At 43.5% G+C, this 9,339-nt stretch overlaps 2 non-coding genes across 2 annotated transcripts; both read left to right on the top strand.

Annotated features, from left to right (window-relative positions):
* Positions 1-419: 419 nt before the first annotated feature.
* Positions 420-542, top strand: LOC138360449 (5S ribosomal RNA). The gene has a single exon (XR_011226397.1). It is a non-coding gene; the product is annotated as a 5S ribosomal RNA (ribosomal RNA).
* An 8,085-nt stretch (positions 543-8,627) lies between these two features.
* On the top strand, positions 8,628-8,746 carry LOC138360442 (5S ribosomal RNA). The gene has a single exon (XR_011226390.1). It is a non-coding gene; the product is annotated as a 5S ribosomal RNA (ribosomal RNA).
* The last annotated feature ends 593 nt before the right edge of the window (positions 8,747-9,339 follow it).

The raw sequence follows: 9,339 nt of genomic DNA, 5'->3' as shown, positions 1-9,339 counted from the left end.
AATCACGACGTTTGGTTTTACGGCTTCCGAAACCCTGGATCCCATATCTTCTCTAAAATAGAAGCATTTGTTCATGTTCTTTGTAAAAGTATCATAAAGCAGGACAGATGAGACAAATATCATAAAAACTGAAGAGGCAGATGAGCAGCACACATGTATTGTATTACAAAAGAAAATCCCACAAATTCATTAGAAATTGGCAGGGCAGGCTGAGGAAGTAGGTAGATGTAAAATGTCTGTAAATGGGCGAAAGAACATAAACCCAAGACTGAATAAAAACGATGTTAAATATCCATGCCAAGGAGACAAAAAATATGTTAGGGATACAATTACCATTAAAGACACCCACAAGCAGGTCCGTATCCTGCCGCGATGACTTAAAAGAGTTGGTTATTACCACAATGTGTAGGCAGTCTCATGCCAACGGCCATACCACGTTGAGAACACCGCTTCTCGTCCGATCAGCGAAGTTAAGCAACGTTGGGTTTGGTTGGTTAGTACTTGGATGGGTGACCGCCTGGGAACACCAAATGCTGTTGGCAATAATGTTTTTTGTTTTGTTTTGTTTTGTTTCGTTTGTTTTTGTTTGAATGGCTGGCTCCACGGGAAATTCACGGAGTTGTGTGGAATAAGGCCTGGTAAAATGAATTAATATGTATGTCATGTTTAAAACAAACTCGCTTAATATAGATATTGTGTGAGGCTTTATACAAAAACAAACAACCAAAACAAAACATGTTGTATATATATATAGCTTAATCCGGGTTTGAACTCGCAACTCCAAGAATACGCATCACTTATATACACTTTACCACTGGACCACTGCTGCAGGACACAAGCTTGATGCTGAGGTATCAATTTAATGACGTAAATGCCATTTCCACAAATAAATGATAATTAAAAAAGTATTTGTATGTACAAATCTTTCTGTTTAAAAAGGCTACAATATCAGTTACTGATATAATTTGTGTTAATGTTTCTATACCCACAAGAAGGCATATTTTTGCTTATATGTAAAGGGTACGGAGAACGAATCCACAGACCATCATTCCCCTCCCCTTCCCTCCCCCCCCCCCCCCCCCCCCAACTCCCACCTACTACCACCACCACCACCACCACCAATCACCACCAATCACCACCAATCACCACCAATCACCACCAATCACCACCACCACATCTAACCGAAAACCCCCTAACACATCAACCCTCCCCCCAATCAACAGGCGAAATAATAACCCTCAAATGCCTGCCTGCCTGCCTGCCTGCAAGCCAATACTAACGGTCTTCTCAGAAAGAAAATCTCTTTGTATCTGTATTACTTGATGAAATGTATGATTCTAATAATGAAAATAAATTTTGATGTCGGTTGTATGAGCATAATGACCAATATGCACATGATATGAATGAATTAAATAGTGTAGTTTTAAGTAATTAGGTTGTAGACACATTAAGCGGATATGATATTTGACGCGTCCAGAACTGGTGATTTTTGGTTTAGTTTTAAATGCACCACCACCACCACCACCACCATTGCTTCCCCAGAGCCTAATTAAGGACCGGTAAAAGGAGTCAATATGTATGTCATCTATAAAACCAAAGAATGAATAAAAAAACACACACACAAACCTACATAATAGTATTAGGAAGATTGTATGGCAAAAAAAAAAAAGTATTATTCCCATTGGGTCGTTTGAACTCGCGACTTCCAAAATACCAGCCACACACCTTACCACCCAGCCACCATAGAGTTGGTATAATTGTGCAACTTTAGTTATAAAAGTAAAGTTCTTATTGTCTCAAATCTTATTGTCTGTTCTATGAAAAGGCATGATGTAAATTATGTATTTTTTGAATGATTGAATTGTAGGCACATTAAGCGGATTCGATATTTGATATATCCAGAAAAGGTGATTTCTGTTCAGTTTTAAAATGCATCACCGTTAACGCTAAAGGACTGGTAAAACGACTCGATGTTTGTCATTTTTAAAATAAACACTAAAACTAGGCCCTTAACATATATAATGTTTGAATATAAATTGAATGCATATAAATACAAAGTGGGAGTGGCTGGCTGGCTGGCTGGCTGGCTGGCTGGCTGGCTGGCTGGCTGCCTGCCTGCCTGCCTGCCTGCCTGCCTGCCTGCCTGCCGCTGGCTGGCTGGCTGGCTGGCTGGCTGGCTGGCTGGCTGGCTGGCTGGCTGGCTGGCTGGCTGGCTGGCTGGCTGGCTGCCTGCCTGCCTGCCTGCCCGCCCGCCCGCCCGCCCGCCCGCCCGCCTGCTTGCCTTGCCTTGCCTTGCCTTGCCTTGCCTGTCCTGTCCTGTTATTGCCTTGCCTTGCCTTGCCTTGCCTTGCCTTGCCTTGCCTTGCCCTGCCCTGCCCTGCCTTGGCTGCAGCTGGCTGGCTGGCCGTAAATCAACTCTTAACAACACCATACCACACCACACCATCACTCATCACCCATCACCCACCACCGGCCCCAGTCTCCCAGCCTCTCTTATATACCCGAGCAGGCCCTTTAAATTATTTGAATTGTTGCACTTCGGCCAATGGCAGGCACGATCGCTGCTGCTCAAACATATTCTGGTTCACAAGATATATATATATATATATATATATATATATATATATATATATATATATATATATATATATATATATATATATATATATATATATATATATATATATATATATATATATATATATATATATATATATATATATATATATATATATATTCATGAAACACATTAAAACCTTGATCATTTATTCATTCATTACGTCTAGTGAAGAATTGCTTTTGTTCATTTGTATGATTAAAAATTAATATAATATGAATTCCTCGCTTAAAGTAAAATATAAAATATATATTGGATTTATATGATTGGTTAATATTCCAAGTGATGCTGAATATCCCCTATAATTTTGTTTTGTTTGTTTGTTATGTACACATTCCAAATGAAATCAATATAAATGTTATTATTAATGTTTGAAAGTTGATTGTCTACTTGAATCTCTCTATTAAAGTGTGTGTGGCTCCGGATGGAGCCTGGTTATGGTATTTGTCGTGGTGGGTGGCAGAAGTGCTTACTTCTTCTCTGTCTTCTTTGGCAAAAGAACTGCCTGAATGTTTGGAAGAACACCTCCCTGTGCAATGGTTACGCCAGACAGAAGTTTGTTGAGTTCTTCGTCGTTGCGGATGGCCAACTGCAAGTGACGTGGGATGATACGGGTCTTCTTGTTGTCACGTGCGGCATTACCGGCGAGCTCCAGAACTTCGGCAGCGAGGTATTCCATGACGGCTGCCAGGTAGACAGGAGCGCCAGCACCGACGCGTTCGGCGTAGTTGCCCTTACGCAGCAGACGGTGAATTCTGCCCACGGGGAACTGAAGTCCGGCCCTGCTGGAGCGAGACTTTGACTTGCCCTTCACTTTGCCTCCCTTGCCGCGTCCTGACATTGCTGCTGCTGTTGTGGGTTTGTGGTGTTTTATGCCGCCCCGCAGATCGAGCTTCGTGTTATATACCCCGCTCAGGATCAAGGGAGCCCGCCACTGACCAATCAGCGCGCTCCGCCACGCGACCCGCTCTGAGCTGAGTCGCGAGCGGGATATAAAAGGAAAGCTCGCCTCGCGCAAAAGTTCATTATTGTATCGCAACGCCAGCCAGCACGAGCATCATCATGCCACCCAAGGCATCTGGAAAGGCTGCCAAGAAGGCCGGAAAGGCCCAGAAGGCCATTGCCAAGGGCGATAAGAAAAAGAAGCGCAGGAGGAAGGAGAGCTACAGCATCTACATCTACAAAGTGCTGAAGCAGGTCCACCCCGACACTGGTATCTCTTCCAAAGCCATGTCGATCATGAACTCGTTCGTGAACGACATCTTCGAGCGCATCGCCGCCGAGGCTTCTCGCCTGGCCCACTACAACAAGCGTTCCACCATTACCAGTCGGGAGATCCAGACGGCTGTAAGGCTCCTGTTGCCCGGAGAACTGGCCAAGCACGCCGTCTCTGAGGGCACTAAGGCCGTCACCAAGTACACCTCCTCCAAGTAAACGGCTTACTTACTGCCCTGTGGTGGTGGCTTGGCCTCAAACCAACAAACTCGGCTCCATTGGAGCCACACTTTAATTTCTAAAGAGATTGTGAGTGTTAGACACCAATACTATTATAACAAAAACCTCTGTCACTGAAAGCAAATAGCTATAAAATGAGAATATTTATGAAACTGTCTGTGTGTGTTTCTCTCTCTCAGTCTCTGTCTGTCTGTCTGTCTGTCTGTCTCTGTCTTGTCTGTCTCTGTCTTGTCTGTCTGTCTGTCTGTCTGTGTCTCTCTCTCTCTCTCTCTCTCTCTCTCTCTCTCTCTCTCTCTCTCTCTCTCTCTCTCTCTCTCTCTCTCTCTCTCTCTCTCTCTCTCTCTCTCTCTCTCTCAACACATATAAGCACTCGGTATCTTTTTTTTTTTCTAGAGATTAGAGATTCATTGTTATGTTCCACATTAGGATTACTATGCAGGCCACCCTCTTAGGTTTGAAAATGTCAAGAAAACGGTTAATTTAAAATGTCATCTCCTAACTTAACAGATTAAGCCAGAGGACCGAAAACAGAATAAAACAGGACTGGACAGTATGTCACTTATACAAGCTGCTTTTATTTCTAGTACAGTATGACAATTTTTATTTTGGGGGGGGGGGGGGGGGGTGGGTGATCCTTGACAGTGCATAAGAGCGAAAAGCGACGGCGTTTTGTTTGTAAGAGAACAGGTTGTACTACAAATGACTTGATTTATTGATATCACGTGTATGTATGACACCTAAATTAGTGTATTTGTTTATTTATTTATTTATTTATTATATGTGTAGATGAAGGTTAATTCATATGACTGATGCTAGGAATGTCTGAAATCTCCTTAGAAGGATATTTTGGCCCTGAGAAGGGCCGAGTTTGGTGTATACTAGGGTGGTCGATTTAGCTTATGCACGCTCTCCACGGATACGGCGAGCAAGCTGAATGTCCTTTGGCATGATGGTGACACGCTTGGCGTGGATGGCACAGAGGTTAGTGTCCTCGAAGAGACCGACCAGGTAAGCCTCGGATGCCTCCTGTAAAGCCATGACGGCAGACGACTGGAAGCGAAGATCGGTCTTGAAGTCCTGGGCAATCTCGCGCACCAGACGCTGGAAGGGAAGTTTCCTGATGAGCAACTCGGTGCTCTTCTGGTAACGACGGATCTCACGCAGGGCGACCGTTCCGGGCCTGTAACGGTGAGGCTTCTTCACACCCCCTGTGGCAGGAGCAGACTTGCGTGCTGCCTTGGTGGCCAGCTGCTTACGAGGAGCCTTGCCTCCCGTGGACTTGCGAGCAGTCTGCTTGGTGCGAGCCATGGTGAACAACTGTGGTTTGTGATGGCCGGCGCCGAAAAATTTTTGCTTATATACGCCGTCTCGAGGCGCTTGCTCGAGCGCCATTGGCTGCTCGACTCGCCTACGTCACCCCGTTGCCCCTCCCCTCCTTCCTCTGGCTGCAGCCAACAGGCGGCTCACCTCAATCACTATTATCGCTGATTTTGCTCTATTTTTTGGATTTGTGCAAAAGTCATTTCACAGGGACGTGAAACAGACGAGTAGGCAACTGCAGTTTTGAAAGCGTTGTGAGAAAGCCGTGTCTACTCGACCACAAGCGTAAAGTAAGGGCAGGCAGGAGTTGCAATGCTACTAGTACGTCCGCTTGATGGGATATAGTCGGGAAATCGTGCGGGCATTCGTCAATTCGATTCACACAACTTCAACACCATGACTGGACGCGGCAAGGGAGGCAAGGGACTCGGAAAGGGTGGCGCCAAGCGTCATCGTAAGGTGCTACGTGACAACATCCAGGGCATCACCAAGCCCGCTATTCGTCGCTTAGCTCGTCGTGGCGGCGTGAAGCGTATTTCGGGTCTCATCTACGAAGAGACCCGTGGCGTCCTGAAGGTGTTCCTCGAGAACGTCATCCGTGATGCTGTAACCTACACGGAACACGCCAAGAGGAAGACCGTCACTGCTATGGACGTGGTGTACGCTCTGAAGCGCCAGGGTCGTACCCTCTACGGATTCGGCGGATAAGAGCTTGGCTAATCCATCGATTCCACCCACCACCACCTCAAAACGGGACCTAATTAGGTCCCTATACTTTTTTTACTGAAGGGCTTAATAGACGATAACATAAATTGTTTTGATATCAGCTAGCACATTGGGTCTTATGAAATCTATTTTTTATCCTCGCATGCTTAAAGGGACTCTGATTGGGGGGAGGGGGGGGGGGGGGGGAAGGTTTGTTACGTTATATACTAGCAGAGCAGGATCATTGGTGGGGGGGGGGGGGGGTGAGGGGGAGAGAGAGAGAGAGAGAGAGAGAGAGAGAGAGAGAGATCTTTCCCAACTCTTCCTTTTTACATGAGTGAGCTACCCGTTTTATTCATTTTATCCTTCTCAGAGCTGTTTTGATAGTATCCAAATGATGGTAAATGAAAAGGGAGGACACGAATATCTACCCAGAATTCAGGACTGGCAATCGATATGCATGTTTGAGTGCGAATCTTTTTCTCTCTCAACTTAGGTATACGTTTATGTCGTACCTAAAAGCGAGAACCACACTATTGGGACAAGTATGCAAGGCCCAATTTTCCTAACAAGCACAGTTAATTTTGTTATTTTCGAACATTTCTTTCCAAATTGGTTTATCCAATTAACAGTATTATATTAAGATCATGAATTGCTGGGTTAGGTTAGGTTAGGTTAGCTTAGCTTAGGTTAGGTTAGGTTAGGTTAGGTTAGGTTAGGTTAGCTTAGCTTGGGTTAGCTTAGGTTAGGTTAGGTTAGCTTAGCTTGGGTTAGCATAGGTTAGGTTAGGTTTGATTACATTTCTATGTTAGATTTAACTCAAATTCAAAACAATTGCAGTCATTCGGCTTGTTAGTCAACTTGCCTCTAATAGGGGCAATTTGTCTAACAAGACTATTTAGTTTTGTGTGCATATATATATATATATATATATATATATATATATATAATATATATATATATATATATATATATATATATATATATATATATATATATATATATTATAGCTTCAAGACTCCGAACCAATATAGAAGCATCAAGAGGAAGTGCTTGTGTTATGGGCCAATAGGCCTTCTGCAGTTACTTCCATTCTTATGTTTTTATTCCCATTGGTTCGTGTTTTATCTTGTGTAAATGTCAATCACCTTACCCAAAACTTTGGTACCATATCACCTCACCCATGTGTATATATATATATATATATATATATATATATATATATATATATATATATATATATATATATATATATATATATATATATATATATATATATATATATAATATACAGAGTAAATCTACCCCAAAAGTAATGATTTATTTGTCTACAAAACTAAACTCTTTTTGGAATCATATGAGGCCCCTCCACTGAGGGGGGAGGCCTGGATGTTTATTGTCATGTGTATTCATGCTGCTTGCATGTCGTCGTTTATTTTGCCTTTGTTGTTTTCTTGACAGCTTTCTTTGCCTTGGGTGGTTTGGGAGATTTTGAAGCTCTCTTTATTTTGGGCTTTTTGTTCCCAACAACAAGCTGCTGCTGCTGCTGCTTCTTTTTCAAGGCTGTAGGTGGTTTGTTGCTTGTGGCGGCTTTCTTGGGAGTTACCACGGCCTTCTTTGCTGCTGTAGATGGTTTCTTGGTTGTGGTGGCTTTCTTGGGAGTTAGAACGGCCCTCTTCTCTGCTACGGCCAGCTTGAATGATCCACTAGCTCCACTTCCCTTGGTCTGAACAAGAATGCCGTCAGCCACTGCTTTCTTGAGAAATCTTCGGATGTAAATGGCGATCTTGGCAGCCTCGACTTTGTTGTTGGCAACAACGTACTTCTTGATTGCTTGTAGAGACGAGCCCTTACGGTCTTTGAGTGCTGCGACCGCGGCTAGAACCATTTGACTAGTTTTCGGGGTGAGCAACCTGGACGCGAGGTTTCCTGGTGGTGGCCACCACAGCAGCAGCAGCCGCAGCCTTCTTGGTAGGCTTTGCTTCTACCATGATGATGATGAGATAACCAAGGTGATGAGAGACGCTCAGACAGTCACGGGGGAATGATGCTGCCGCCGCTTGAGCCGAACCTATTTATGTGCCGGCACGGTACAGAAGCTGCAACCTGGCAACTCGTCCACCAATCACGACGGTTGGTTTTACGGCTCCGAAACCTGGATCCCATATCTTCTCTAAAATAGAAGCATTTGTTCATGTTCTTTGTAAAAGTATCATAAAGCAGGACAGATGAGACAAATATCATAAAAACTGAAGAGCAGATGAGCACACACATGTTTGTATTACAAAAGAAAATCCACAAATTCATTAGAAATTGGCAGGGCAGGCTGAGGAAGTAGGTAGATGTAAAATGTCTGTAAATGGCGAAAGAACATAAACCCAAGACTGAATAAACGATGTTAAATATCCATGCCAAGGAGACAAAAATATGTTAGGATACAATTACCATTAAGACACCACAAGCAGGTCCGTATCCTGCCGCGATGACTTAAAAGAGTTGGTTATTAGCCACAATGTGTAGGCAGTCTCATGCCAACGGCCATACCACGTTGAGAACACCGCTTCTCGTCCGATCAGCGAAGTTAAGCAACGTTGGGTTTGGTTAGTACTTGGATGGGTGACCGCCTGGGAACACCAAATGCTGTTGGCAATAATGTTTTTTGTTTTGTTTTGTTTTGTTTCGTTTGTTTTTGTTTGAATGGCTGGCTCCACGGGAAATTCACGGAGTTGTGTGGAATAAGGCCTGGTAAAATGAATTAATATGTATGTCATGTTTAAAACAAACTCGCTTAATATAGATATTGTGTGAGGCTTTATACAAAAACAAACAACCAAAACAAAACATGTTGTATATATATATAGCTTAATCCGGGTTTGAACTCGCAACTCCAAGAATACGCATCACTTATATACACTTTACCACTGGACCACTGCTGCAGGACACAAGCTTGATGCTGAGGTATCAATTTAATGACGTAAATGCCATTTCCACAAATAAATGATAATTAAAAAGTATTTGTATGTACAAATCTTTTCTGTTTAAAAGGCTACAATATCAGTTACTGATATAATTTGTGTTAATGTTTCTATACCCACAAGAAGGCATATTTTTGCTTATATGTAAAGGGTACGGAGAACGAATCCACAGACCATCATTCCCCTCCCCTTCCCTCCCCCCCCCCCCCAACTCCCACCTACTACCACCACCACCACCACCACCAATCACCACCAATCACCACCAAT

This window comes from Procambarus clarkii, unplaced genomic scaffold (genome assembly GCF_040958095.1).
Source record: "Procambarus clarkii isolate CNS0578487 unplaced genomic scaffold, FALCON_Pclarkii_2.0 HiC_scaffold_110, whole genome shotgun sequence".
NCBI lineage: Eukaryota > Metazoa > Arthropoda > Malacostraca > Decapoda > Cambaridae > Procambarus > Procambarus clarkii.
The sequence above is the reverse complement of the archived record's forward strand: the minus strand, read 5'-3'. Positions and strand labels throughout refer to the sequence as shown.